The sequence below is a fragment of the Anas acuta genome, chromosome 3 (genome assembly GCF_963932015.1).
Source record: "Anas acuta chromosome 3, bAnaAcu1.1, whole genome shotgun sequence".
In the NCBI taxonomy this organism is placed as follows: Eukaryota; Metazoa; Chordata; class Aves; order Anseriformes; family Anatidae; genus Anas; species Anas acuta.
Window position 1 is genome coordinate 69,630,306 of NC_088981.1, and position 14,226 is coordinate 69,644,531.

The following is a 14,226-nucleotide window of genomic DNA, read 5'->3' on the forward strand; positions in this document are numbered from 1 at the left end:
TATATATATATATATATATATATATATAATAAAAATTTTTGAGCATCCCTACATTTCTTGTCCTTCTCTAAGCCATTCTGGATAAGTTAGCTTCTTTCTTGGAGAAAGCTGCTATGATGCAGTTTCATTTGTGCATGAAGAAAGCTTTCTGGAGCTAGTAGCCTCAGTTTATTCTTTTAGCCCAGGAGCTGTATTCACAACACTATTAATGCATGAAGTGACTGGTAACTCTGGCCTTGCTGCACCTCTGTCTATGTACACCGAAAGTTTTCTGTACAATCCAAACACCCGGATTATTTACAAATCTAGACACTTTCAAAAAAGTTTTAACATCTTCTGTTTTGAACTTTGCTATATTTTCTGGGTTTAGTGACAGCCCAGTGGATGTCAAGGCGAGTCTCATGAATGGCACTTTATAAAAATTTCCTCTTATTTCTATTCAAATTTGTTTCCCTAAGTCTGTAAGCTGACAGGAAAGGATATGTCTGCAACCCATCTGTCAGACCATCTATGTGTCCCTACAACTAAAGTCATTCATTTTGATACAGCTCTTTGCAAAACTGAGCACTTCTTTCTGGCAGTCTTAATACTATCCCACAACTGCTATGAGCCCCAGAATTTTGTTCCAATGCCTCTACTTTCCAGAGATCCCAAATGTGTCCAGATAAAACTTATTTATGCAGTGGCACTTACCCAGATCAGCAGCAGAAGATCCTATTTTTGACAAGCCAAATAATAACAAGTAATGGGCAAGGATTTATCTTCACTGCTTTGCTTAAGTTGCTTGCAATCACACAAATGAATAGGTGCTCTCATGTTTTTTCCTATTGTGCTCAGAGATCTTTTTCTGTATTGTGATGGTTTCTTCTCCTTTGTTGTATTGCATTTGCTTTTGCATAATACTGCTACTGGGGAGTCTGTGTCATTATTACTAGTGGATTATCTCTGAGACTGCTCCCTTTCTGCTCTGTGTTTAGATATGAACTTTCAATTTGCTTTATCTGCCAACAACTTTTGACAGAGTTAGCGTGGGATGTCAAAGTATTTCTCATTCAAACACCTGCATTTTGCATTCCAGTTACTAACCTATTATGAATCAGATTCAAAACCTGTTAACTGCATGAGTCAGGTCACCAAAACACTAAGTCATTGTTTCTCCAATTCTTGCTTAAACTCACTAAATAAATGCTTCTCTGACTACTGGTTGAAAGAGTATTTGGACTAGTTTTAGCAGCTTATATACAGCAACCTTAACCTCTGCACACTTGACCAAACACTCTTGAAAGAGGGTATGTATTGAATTGGAAACCTGAAAGAGGGAATGTATTGAATTGAAAAATATAAGAATCTGGCTCATTTTCTTTCCTTCCTTCCTTCCTTCCTTCCTTCCTTCCTTCCTTCCTTCCTTCCTTCCTTCCTTCCTTCCTTCCTTCCTTCCTTCCTTCCTTCCTTCCTTCCTTCCTTCTTTCTTTCTTTTTTCATTCTACTTACCCCATTAGAATAGCATCCTTTATCCAGAGTGACCTACAGGAAGGCCAGTCCACAGGGAGCTTCTGCTTCCCTATTTTCCCCCAGGGAGATGTGGACTCCAGGAACTGCCTAACCTGCCACTCAGCAGGAGCCCCCTCTCTCCAGTGAGCAGCTCCAGCCATGGGATTACGTGAGGAGAAGATGGGATGAAGCTAGGCAGAGCTCTCCAAAACTGGACAACATAAGAACAGACTCTGCTATGTCTGTCCATGGTGGTTAAAAGGGTCAAGAAAGACACCTCTTATACTCTTAGCCACCACTACAGAGTGACAGGGACACTAGCATCCAGCTCCATGTGCTGTTGACTTCTCCCCACCATGAACTAGAGTACATCTACTCACCAAACACATCAGTGCCATCTGCTCAGGGATAGTAATGTAATATGTTGTTCAAACAATCTGCTTTGATGAGGTATTTTTTGTTTTCTTGCTCACTTTGTTTTTAAATGGGCTTTTTGCTGGAGAGGATTAGAAATGCTCAGTGTTTCTGATTTTGAAACCTGCAAGAGCCAACTCACTTCTGATACCATATTCAGTGTTTGACAGACAGAGCAAGAAGGCTTCAAGACAGCACAACATCCCAGCTTCCTAGTCCTTTCTCCACGTGAAATATTCCTTCCCATCAAAGCCTGCCAAAGGCCCCATGGAAAGTTCTCTGTGCAGGTCAGCTGGAAGGTGGGTTTCAAAGCATTCTCCTTCCCTGCAGAGAAATCTCCCTGGGCATGGGACTGAAGAAAGGAGGTGGAGCTGTCAAACAAGGCAGAAATAACCCAGCTGCTCTTCCGTGGCCTGCGAAAAATAAATCCTTCCCTTGTCCCACAGACCCCTGCCTGGGACAGGTGGGGATTTATGGAGGAAGACGGACAGACAGACCCTACAGAGGACACTGATACAGTCACTGCTCAGCTGCCAAGATCTGCATCACATGTAATAAAAGGCCTAGGAAGGAGCCAACACAGACAATGTAATTGAAAAGCTATTTCACAACTTTAGTTGTCAGCAAAAAGTGTTTACATGCAGTTCCTGTCTACATATGCAAAAAGAAACTTCAATAAAGCTTTGACAAATGCCTGGGAACCTCGGGCACAGGCAGTCTGCAGGAAGGAATTAGCTAAAGCACCAGGATAGGAAAAGGGTGACCATGGCTTGGATCCAAGCTTAGTCACAGGCACCTTCCTTGGCTTGCAGCTTACACTGAACTGAGTTTGGCCCGAGACCCTGAAGAGCTGAGGAAATCAGGGCAAAGTTTATCAGATCCTAAATGTGAAAAGAAAAAAAAAAAAAAAAGAGAGAGAGAGAGAGAGAGAGAGAGATGGCCACAGCAAATATTTTGAATTTTGTGAATCTGTAGGAAATCTGCCTTTTTCTTCTTAAATAGAGGGAATACTATTAAATTCCTTTCCAGTCCCAGCTGTGCGGGGCAGCTAGGACAGCAGCTGTGTCTGCATGATCACACCACCACGTCCCAGGCTCACAGGAAGAGGGACGGCCCCTTGTACATGCTTGTATGTGAAGGCACACAGATCCTTTTTCACTCTTTCCTCCTTTCAGAACTATTCCAGGACGGAACAGATATCCATCCCCACCAGCACCACACAAAGACCTGCTACCAGGAGGAGAAAGACTGAAAGGTGCATTTTCCCTTCTTTATCAGGGAGCCCAGATCCTGGCCCAGCTTCTTCCATCCCCTCCCTCCCTCTCACAGACATGCATTTGCTCCCATTTCCCTCCCATTCCACTCCCCACTGGAAAAGCACTGATCTCCTTCTTTCCCAAAGGGGATCGCATAACATCCCCCTGGCAACAACACCAATTAAGTGTGAAGGAAAGTAATATTAGGAAAATGTTAATGGAGTTTGACTTCTTCTAATGCAATTTAGAGCTGGAAACAATGAAGCAAGGCTGAATGAAGCAAGCCGCCAGCTCCCTGCAAACCAGCAGCAAGGGCTCCCGGGAGCCCTGTTTTGGAGCCAATGTCGCAGGGATGAGTGGAGGAAGGAGGGCGACCGCCAGGCCTTCGGAAAAGATTACAGTGTGCACAGGAACCGCTCGTTGGCTTTCCAGACCGAGAGCAGCATTGGCTGGTGCCAAAGGGAGAAGCAATGAAAGGGATTTTCACAGACACAAAGAGGAAGGAGCCGGCAAAATGACATTCTGAGTCTAACCCTGAGGAAAGCATTTGCTGAAAAGAACAAAGGTATGTGCTGAGAGGCCAAAAGACCAGGAAGCCAAACTGGGAGTACTGAATGGGTCAATCACGTCCAAAACCTTAATGCTCCCACAGACTTTGGTAACATTATTTACAGAAACAGGAAACATCCTTAACTGACATAAGATCTCAACGCACATAAATGGAGCACATTTGGCTCTCCACAGTGACAAGAACACAGCTGGAATTCAGATTCATAAAAAATGTCAGATCGGAAATACCCTTATAAATATTGCCACCATTAGCAGCAGGAGGTACAAATGGAAAGAGAGACAGTGCTCAAGGCTCAGTACCAGATAACACACCATGTCAGTCACTGATAATTAAAATACTAAGGGCATCTGGCCTTGCTCATGGAAAGCATGAGATCTCAGGTGAAACAAGATGGGCCTGGGGGAACTCAACTTTGGAAAGGGTTCTATTTTTGATGCTTTTTTTTTCAGGGTGTTATTAGAAGATCTTGAAGAGAATGTACTGAACAACAGGAAAAAAAATGTTTTGGTAAACCTTTTTTTTTTTTTTTCCAGTTTCTAGAGTCATCTGAAAATAGTCAGAAGTCATGGGCACGTGTTTTCTCAGATCTTCATTAGAAGAAAACTGCTCTGTAATGGCAGTGTACCTCTTCAGTCAGTAACTGAAGGCACTTGTAAAATCAGGCAATTTCCTCCTACAAGATTTTAATATCAGCCAGCTACCAAAAGGTCATAACCATAAGAACACCTACACTCATAACTGCTGCAGCCCTGACAAAAGCAATGGATCATATAGGATCACCAATGGATCACCAGGCCATCCTTTTCTGTTGCAAGCTGTTGCAAGAGTAAAGGACGGAGTGATTTCCCATGAAACACCACTTCTTTCTGTGATAGATAGCCTGCATTTCTTAGCTGGGTCTTGTGTTTCCAATGCTGAGTTGAAACATCAGAAGTAAAACTCTGAAAACATAGTTGAAATACAGTCTTTGATTAATTTTGCTTTGCTTTTTTGATACGGGGGAGGGAGAGGAGATGAAGATATTGATTTCTACCCCAAACATGTAACTTGAGCACATGACAAGGCTAATCCCTGAGCTCTTACTGAGATGAAGTCAGATTTACAGCAGCATATTTTGAACAGGAAAAGCTGGGACAATTCTCCAAGTTCATCAATATGTTTTATTTAGAATTTTATTAGAAGCCACACTGACACAGGGGACATGTAACATGGTGACAAGAAAGTCAGCTTTAAGAGGTGTTCCTAGCTACAAAAGCCACCTTTCTTTGCCTCCCTTGGAACTACATGGAAACTGTTGCACTGGGGCCAGCTTCAGGCAACCTGTCCTCTAAAACGACAGTAGGGGGAATGTTGTAGGGAAAATCTGTGCTGTTTTGCTGTTGAAGATTTTGCTCAACATTTCTCTGTTTTTTCAAGGATTCCAGTCTTCAGTTCACAATTTTCTGTAAATGCACAGGTAAGTGGTACTAATTTGCATGACCTTTTTGGACAGAGAATTCAGAGACAGAAATGCACTATATACAAAGCCAGTATATGAATATGTAAATAAATAAGATTGGCATTAACATTGATACAGCTCAGGAACCACACCAAATGACAAAATTATTTATCCTTTTTTTTTTTTTTTTTTAATTCCTTTTCAAAATCAATTCAAATCACATCTCTGTCATGATTTCAGGCCTGATGTAATTCGGTTCCACAAATTCTTTGCAGCAAGAACAACATTTTTTTGACATTCATAAATATTGCAAGCATGCAATGAACACTCATTTATCACACTGAAGTAGAACAAATGTATGATTGGAAGCAGGATGGGCTGTAATAACTTCTGAATATGTCCCACATTTTTACACTCTGTCTAGTCCATGTTTGTCAATTTACATTTGCTGTGATGGAACTGGAATTTATTAAGGTAAATCAGGAGCAAGATGGAGATTCATATTTCAGATTTTTGTGCTATTCTCCCACATGAAATCAGAATATAAGTGTCTCGTTGATGCTGATTATTCCCACCACTGCTTTCTGCAGCTTCCCTGATTTCCCATCCAGCTGAGAAAATATTTTCCTGTGAAACATCTGGTTAAGGAATGCTGGGAGTTCTGAAATGGCTGGTGCATCCTCTGAAGTAGATGGCTTTGAAGAAAAGTTACATAGCTTTAAACAATTCCAATAGACTGAAAAATATTTGACAAAAACTCACCAGAGACTACCAAAGACCCTGTAGTTGTTGTCATAGATTTCTGTGAGTATGTTGCCCTAGCACATGCAGACATAACTAAGACTGTGTAGATGGGCATAAAAGCACAACCCCAGCAGAAAACCTGTGAGGGGGTGCACAGGAGGGCAAAGAAGGAGCTGTAAAAATGGAGTAGGAGAAAAACAAAAGAAAATAAAATCTGTTTTGTACAGCTTGCAGTTTTTCTTCCATGAATATTCCTCAGAGAAGGTGAGAGTCTACTCAACTCTACTGCATTTACCCCAGGAAGAATATAAAGACAGAGATGCAGAAAGAAATGATCTCGTTGCCACCTTTGTGATTAATTAAAATAAATAATAAGTGAAAACAGTAAGTCCTGAACTTATTTCTTTCATGACAGAAAGAAATTAAATTAAAGAAAGAAATTTATTTGGCCAAAGTTTGGTCCAGAAGTCAGCCCAGCACTTGCCCAACATAGCACTGTCAGCAAGGGACACAACTGCCTACTGAACTTCAGGCACTTTATCAGACTCTGTTGGTCCTGTGCAGTTAGTTAGGCCTGGCTGAATAGCAGCATTTCTTCTTTTCTGAACTCAAGATTGTCTTCCAGGTCACTTATTATTTTTCTGTCTTTGTTCCAAAATGGATCCCACTAATAAGAAAAAACAGTCACTGCAGCAACTGATCACAAGTAGAAGCAGTTGTGGTACAGTGCTTCTACAGGTCACAAATAAAGTCCAAAGCCAATGAAGAAAGTCAAGACAGAATTCATGAGAGATCAGTTTAATAAGAAAAGGGGTTAAAAAGCAGACGATATCTGGGGGGAAAAAATATTACCGGCATAAATTATGTCACTGTGGGAGAAAGACGTAAAGCGTTGCAAAGAATTAATTTGGTTAAGTGAGGAATTCTCCATATATATTATACAACAAAGTATGAAGGCAGTGGAAATAGGGTCAGATTATTGAAGAAAAGCTTAAAATTAAAACGTGTCAAGACAAGAGTAACAGGTAGAGACATGTGAAATGTTTTATTTATGTTCAAGTTTATGAATATGTTCACAGATAAGAGGAAGAGCAAAGAAAAGATTTAACACTAAGCAGGTGAGATGAAAAGTCATTGAGACATATCTCTAAGAAAATATAAAAATCAGCTGCAAGCAGAGAGTATAATTAGCCCTAGCAACAGACAAGCAACGCATTCACCTTCAGTAGGGACAGAATAGGTTAAAAAGTACTTCAAGAAGTCAGATATTTTAAAATTGACAAATCTTGACATAATGTCATCACAGAGAATTTTAAAGAGCTGGTTGATTAACTCACCAATCCATTAACAGTTACCTTTGACAAATCATGGAAAAATGTGAGATGTCTGAAACCAAGTAGAGGGCAGACATGGCTTCTATCTTCAAGTAAGGAAGAAAAAAAAAAAAAAAAGAAGAAGAGAGCGAGAGAGAGAGAGAGTGAGAGAGAGTGAGAGAGAGATCAAGGAAATGCAGACGTATCAACTTAGTTCCACTTTCTGGAAAAATACTGGAACAACTAAATTAATACATGATTACAAGCATGTAAGTGGAAACAAAGTGTTGAATAACAACCCATATGGAATCATCAGGAGCAAATTCTGTCAGGCCAATTTCATTTATTTTTCTGACGTGGCAACAGGTCTGGCAAAGAAGGGTAAACAATAGACATCACATCCCTGATATTAGTTCATATTTTGACTATTTTGCACATTTTCCTAAGCAAACTAGGGAAATACAGATGGAAGGATGCATTTTGACAGTACTTTTATGCACTGAAGATACAAAAATGCAGCCAGCCATTGACATGATGATACCAGCAGTTCAATGGACCAGTGGTTCAATCTCATCTATAAAGGTGGCTAAAAGTGGCTCCCCAGGGAAGGAGAGAAGAAGAAGCAAAAAATAGAGCAGTGCTTTCTCAAAACACTCTCCTGGATTCAAACAGCTTTTGGCTCAGGGTCTGTCTGAGCACAGGTTGATCTCTTTACGCTCTTTCCTTATAAATTGTTTAGTTGCTTTTTTGAACCAGCATATTTTTCTGGCATCCAAAACATCCTGTGGCAAGAAGTAAAAACATCTTAAATTTGCATTATGAGATGAACCTTGTCCAGTTGTTTTGAATCTGACTCTTGTTATATAATTTGACTTCCCCTAGATCATCTGTGAAAAGGAGAAAAAATAAGTCTTTCCCTTTTCCCCTGATCTATGATATAGTTATATGACAGACCTCTAGTATAAGTCCACTTACCCTGAAGCTTCTTAATTGTATTAGCTGATTTCCATGCAGAAGCTGTTTTTGATCAACCTCTTTCAAAATTCTCTGTTGACTGGTGATGTACCTTCACTGGAATGGGAGATGAAATCTTCTTTCTGTGCTTAGAAGTAGTATCAGAGCATGTGCTGCTGTGAGGAAAAGGATTTGTGTCATTGTTAATCAGAAACTGAAAATGGCCTGCTATTGAAAAAAAAAAAGCCAAAACAATATGTACAATAACTATAAAAAGATGTATTCTATAAAGCACCTGAAGTCATCTGTCCTTTCTACCCCATCCTGGTCAAGACATATCAGCAGTATTCCACACAGCATTGGTCAGTGATGTCAGTGATGGAGGAAAACAAGGAAAAAATATCACAGAATCACAGAATCATCTAGGTTGGAAGAGATCTCCAAGATCACCTAGTCCAACCTCTGACCTAACACTAACCAGTCCTCCACTAAACCATCTCACTAAGCTCTACATCTAAACGTCTTTTAAAGACCTCCAGGGATGGTGACTCCACCACTTCCCTGGGCAGCCCATTCCAGTGCCTAAATATATGAACCAATTGGGCAAGACTGAGAATAGTTCAGTAAGAATGATTAGGATTTACTTGAGTAAATAAGCTGGGAGGAAACACCAAAAAAACTGGAGCTGGTTATACTATAACATATAATCCAGTAGGCAGACAAGACAAAAGTCTTCAAATATGTGTTGGAACAACAAGTATTCAGGTCCATTTGTGTGGGAGGTAAGACAAGAGGAAACCACCTTGCCTCATGGAAAGGAGGAGCCCCTCAAGACTCTAAGAAAAGCTGGCGGGTGAAAAGGAGAAGGTACCTGGAGGGGCCGAGGGACTCCATGAATAAAAGCCATAAGGAAAAATCAGATTTAATCAGATGGGAAGAAGAAAAGCGCACTTGATCCTTCCTGGGGTAAGTGGATGAAGAAGGCAACATATCCAAATTCCTCCCATTTCTGGAGTTTTGTAAAGCACTGCAAAGTAGGGAATAAGAGGACAGACATTGCTCAAAAGTCCTCTTCTGTAAAGAATTGCTAAATTACCATATGAAAAATTTGTATTTTTTGCATATGCTCTATTTAGCATACAGATCGAGGTTTTGTTTACAGTTCACTAAAAATCACTGAAAAACTCGCTGACCTAACCGGACACTTCCCATATTCTAGACAGCAATATCAAATATAATCTTACAAAATAAGCATTATTGCTCCACTTACCTTTTTCCCTCTTGGTAGTCATTAATCTGGGTTAGATTATATGCACTGTTAAACATGCTTTATTATTTTTTTTCTGTTTTGATTTATGCATATAACAATTTGGAATGATCTCACTCTGATATCATGGCTAGCAAAGCCATCAGGTTTTGGGAAGAAGGCTCAGAGTCTCATTCGCAGGTTTTCAACTCATATCTGTCTCTATTAATGCAAAATTGCTTTTGTTGTTTAGCCACTGAAGAGATAAAACAGTTTTGACATGTTTAGTAAATCTGTTTATATTTTTATTTCTAACTTCCTCTCCTGAATCTAATTTTCCCTGAGGAAATCTGGTACCAAATATGCTTAAACTTTCTTTTCACTCTTCAGACTGCTCCACAAATTAATGTGTTTTTTTTTTTTTCCTGTTCTACAGGATTTCCCACCCAGTGTATAATCCATTAAGAAAGTTTTGCAAGAAGCAGGGAAAATAACAGCAATTTGTCATACTTAAATCCAGCAGCTTCTACAGAGAAAGGGTTAATAATACATCCTGTCTTAACATTTACTTTTTCACACTTGCAGGTCCTTGACTGCAGAACATTATTGCTTTATCCAGCAAATAAACACCCTCAGTGTTTATATAATATTTTATATTTTCCAGTGTGGAATGATACTAAAAGGAAACGCTCGGCAAGGGCATGAAGGGGTTAATGGCCTTTCTGGAGGAAAGCACTGTTTTGGCCTTTTCCCACAGTGTTTGCCAGGAGTGAAAAATCTGAGGGAAGGGGCCTTCCGCTGGTCCTCAGGGTGAAGGAGGGGAAGGAGCAGAGACCAGGATACAAGGGGGCCTCAGAGAAGAATCTGAGATTTCTCTGATTTAAGTGGTTGCACATAAGAAAACCTGATAATATGCCCACATAGCCTTATCACTGATCTACATTGATACATGTCTGTGTTCTATCTATCAAACCTGATGGATTAAGTGATACTTGGGAAGTCTCCGTGTTTCTCTCCTCTTTATCTGGTTCAACATCTACTTCTAAAAATGTGTATTTATGCAGTCTACACATTTTTACTTTTATTTACTTTTATTTTATTTTATTTTATTCTTATTCTTATTTTTGTTCTTATTTTTATTCTTCTTTTTATTCTTATTTTTTATTTGAGATGGAAAACATCTCAGCAATTTATTTGCCCCAGTGAATGCTGACCTCTACATCTTCCCTAACACACAGATCAGATGTGCAAGTAACTTGCAGTGTCTGAGGGGACATCTGAATTTTCTGTCTGCCCTGGAGGGTTGTTGTTGCACCATCAGAAAACTGTGTAGTAAGTGGCTGATGCAGTAGCTGATGTTTCTTTTCTGTCCAGTGTCACTGACAAAGCATTTGCACATACAAGCTTCAATCTACATGTAGGGGCAAATTGTAATGTCTGTGCAGATAGAACCTTAATGAGATTTTCCAGAGTACCTTCTCATGACAACTATTGTGCTTTATGAGATAGGCTTACCAAGTTCCACGCCTTGTAAGGTAGGACCTTGAGGAGGTATGTGTGCAGCTCTCACCCTGGAGTGAGGAAGTTACACGATGAATTACTTACCTACTATTCAATTACACTGGCATTATTGTGAAACTCACACATTACAGAGGATCCATTCACAGCATCTTCAATTTTCATCAGATACTCTCTGACCTTCATATAAGTTTGAGCAATAAAACAGTCCTTAAGGGGAGTGGGGGGAATCCTATGAAACTAATACCCAGACTTTAAAATCAGCTTGCTATAGAGTGTTTTTGCAAATACTAAAGGAAATGAAAAAGAGTCTTTCTATACTAGGAGATTATATTTCTGCTTTTCATGGTTAAATCTGAAATGACTGGCTCCAAGAAAACATCTGAACTTCATCTGGTTTTGTAATGAAAAAAAAAAAAAAAAGAGAGGGAGAGAGAAGTGAATTCATTTAGGCAATAAGGAGCAAGTATATAGTGCTCTTGCTAGAGGTTATAAAGGTTACAGGTTCAGATTAATGTCTGAATTTGAAAGGATCAGTTTTCACACTGCAAATAATCTCTTTTGAAAAATTAGCAGTATTTTTCTCTTTATTCTTTCAAATCAATTTAGTTCTAGTGAAAGCAGATCAACCACCAGCCCTAGAAACCAGCATTCTGTGCTTGTAAGCAGTCTGGGCAGAGGGGTATAATGAGAACAGCAGCAACACAAATTTGCACAAATTGTTTGTACATCTCAGAACGGACTTCAAGCATCTGGCTCCGTGGGACACAGCCAAACTTCCGAGGCAGACGCTGGCTTTTCAGACCTGGAAGCAACAGTGCCAGTCAAAGAACTCCCATTTTGAAGGACTTCTGCAAGAAGTCACACTGAAATATTGCTGAGAGATTGGTCCTTCCAGGGTGCAGAGAAGGACAAGAAGCAAAAATAAATGAAAAATTTTCCACAAGACCTCTAAATTCCACTTTGTGCAAACTAATGATGACTTTCAACTCTGTCCACCCACCGGTAATTCCTGTTTTGCAGAACAGTGGAGGGAAGGCTAAGAGAGGCAAGGTTCATTTCCCATTTGCATCACACATGAAAAAAATATTCCTGCAGTTTTTATTATCATCTATTATCATCTGTCAGCATTAAAACACACGGTGTACAACTCAAAGACAGATTCATCTCTTCTGAATAAATTTAATTTTCTAAGCTGCACTACAACAACACACAAATAGAAGTAGGAGTGGGTGGTCAACAACTCCCACTCTAAGGTATTATTAACCTTACTGAAGAAACAGTGCTGGACAAAACAGTGCAAGAAGGAGGTTCTTTACATGTCCAAATTTCTATTGCTGTCCCAAAAGTGAAGCAATTTGCACCACGGGCACTTCCAGTAGACAGAGCAGGCTTTTGTGACCATGCAGGGCCTTTCAAGAAACACCAGACTGACAGGATTGTGGGAAAGGGCATGTGAGGTAGGCAAATAATCTAAAAGTGCCCCTCTCTTACTGTAGTCATGACATTTCATCCTATCAAACATCCACTGATCACAGTCAGAATGGGTTGTTGCAATAGAGTCCAAACCCTTTAAATTTTTCATTAAAACACTGCTCAGAAAATAGGCAAAGCCATCGTACCCACCAGGTTTGGAAGGTGAGTGAAAAAGCTAGGGCAGAGCCAAGCTCTGTATTCTCACTTATCTGCTCTAAACATCCAGGTGTCCTCTCTCCAGGAATGACGTTTTGATGTGACCAGCTCCTGTAATGCCCTATGCCCTAAGTCCCAAGACGATTCACGATTTAGAGCAGGTTTTATAGCTGATCTAAACTGCCTGCCTGCCTCAAGCCTATGAATATGTGATTACAGTAACAATGAAACTAAGCATATATATTTGAAAATTGGGTGTATACTCATATATATGTACACACATATATCCAAACACATATTATAAATATGTGGTTGCATTGCAACCAAATTCTCTGTAATTCTCAGCTCCACTCTCACTTGCTACACTTTTGAAAAAGCAATCAAATTACTGCATTGTGAATCAGACTGTCGTCACTAGGTTTTAAAATTAGAATAGTACCTCCCACTCTCATGTTTTTTTATGCGTGCTCATATACTTTTATACTCCACAATATTCTATTGTGCCACCCTTCCCCCAATCCTTCACTGATGTTCACAGTTGTATAAAAGAGAATTTGTTTCATTACAATAGGCCACCTAATAAAATGGAAAGAAAAATCATTCCAAGGCAAATGAGATGTTTTGTTGCCCATAGAGCTAAATATACCATTTTGTTCTCATATTATTTCACATTCAAAAACAATAAATGGGAGAAAATCTTCAAAACAGGATTATTAATTCAAAATGGAAATGTTTTCTTTGAAAATTTTCAAAATCAATCTTTTCAAGCACTTTTCTCTTCCAAATTAATCACTAAGTTCTAGCCAAATAAATACACTTTGAGAAGTCTTGAGTTCTATTGCTTCTTTGTCCACTCATATAATAATTATCTTACATTTTTTTCTGTGTTGCCCTCAATAGATAAAAGCACATTCTTCAAAAAAAAGATCTGTACTCTGGCCCCATCGATATCCACTTTTATACTGATGCTTTTAAGAAAATGCTATTCAAGAATAACAAGATCCTCTGGTAAGTAAAGTGGAAACTGGTGAAATTCTGTCCTAATTAAGTCAGTGTCAATGCTTTCATTAACTTCAACAGAGTTAGAATTTCACCCATGACATTTCTCTCATTTCTCATGCATCAATATATGCTTTTATCATTGGCTCCCTTTTCATCTGTTTTTTATTTAAGTCGTTTACTACCCTTATTTTTCAGCTTTTTGCTTAGAGATGGGTTGTGTGCCAGCAGTGTCTTGAGTCCTATCTGAACCCTGAAGACATTGGGACAGATGCATTTGCAGGATGAGTCCTTTGCTTAAAATGGGAAACTCACTTAGTCTGTTCCTGTACAGCACCCAGCATGAAGGGTGCCAGCCCTGATCAGGACTTGGTTACCACACAAGAGATCATTTGTAATAATCACTCTGAACAGACGAAACTAAAATAGCACGACATGTTACATTTCATTTCAACTAAATGCCCTACAAATTAGACTCCTTGCAGTCTAGTGCCAGACTTGTTACTATGAATGACCTGAGTGTTTCACAATGATGCATCATCACTAGAATTCTCCTATGTTAAAACAGTTCTGTGATAAAATTAACAATTTTAATTGTCAGATCAGGCAAACAAAAGGAAATAACACTTCTAAATCACCTAATGCTTATA

The 14,226-nt window shown here is 39.4% G+C and overlaps 1 long non-coding RNA gene across 11 annotated transcripts in view; it reads right to left on the minus strand.

Moving 5' to 3' along the window:
• Positions 1 to 14,226, minus strand: part of LOC137854373 (uncharacterized) — a 127,773-nt gene that overhangs the window by 62,528 nt on the left and 51,019 nt on the right. For 7 of the 11 annotated variants that reach the window (XR_011095117.1, XR_011095119.1, XR_011095120.1 and 4 more), the window contains 2 exons: positions 8,203 to 8,357; positions 7,270 to 7,334 (listed from right to left, as the gene is read on the minus strand). This is a non-coding gene — a long non-coding RNA (uncharacterized lncRNA). The remainder of the gene's footprint in view (positions 1 to 7,269; positions 7,335 to 8,202; positions 8,358 to 14,226) is intronic. The other 4 variants (XR_011095124.1, XR_011095123.1, XR_011095118.1 and 1 more) reach the window with 2 other exon arrangements.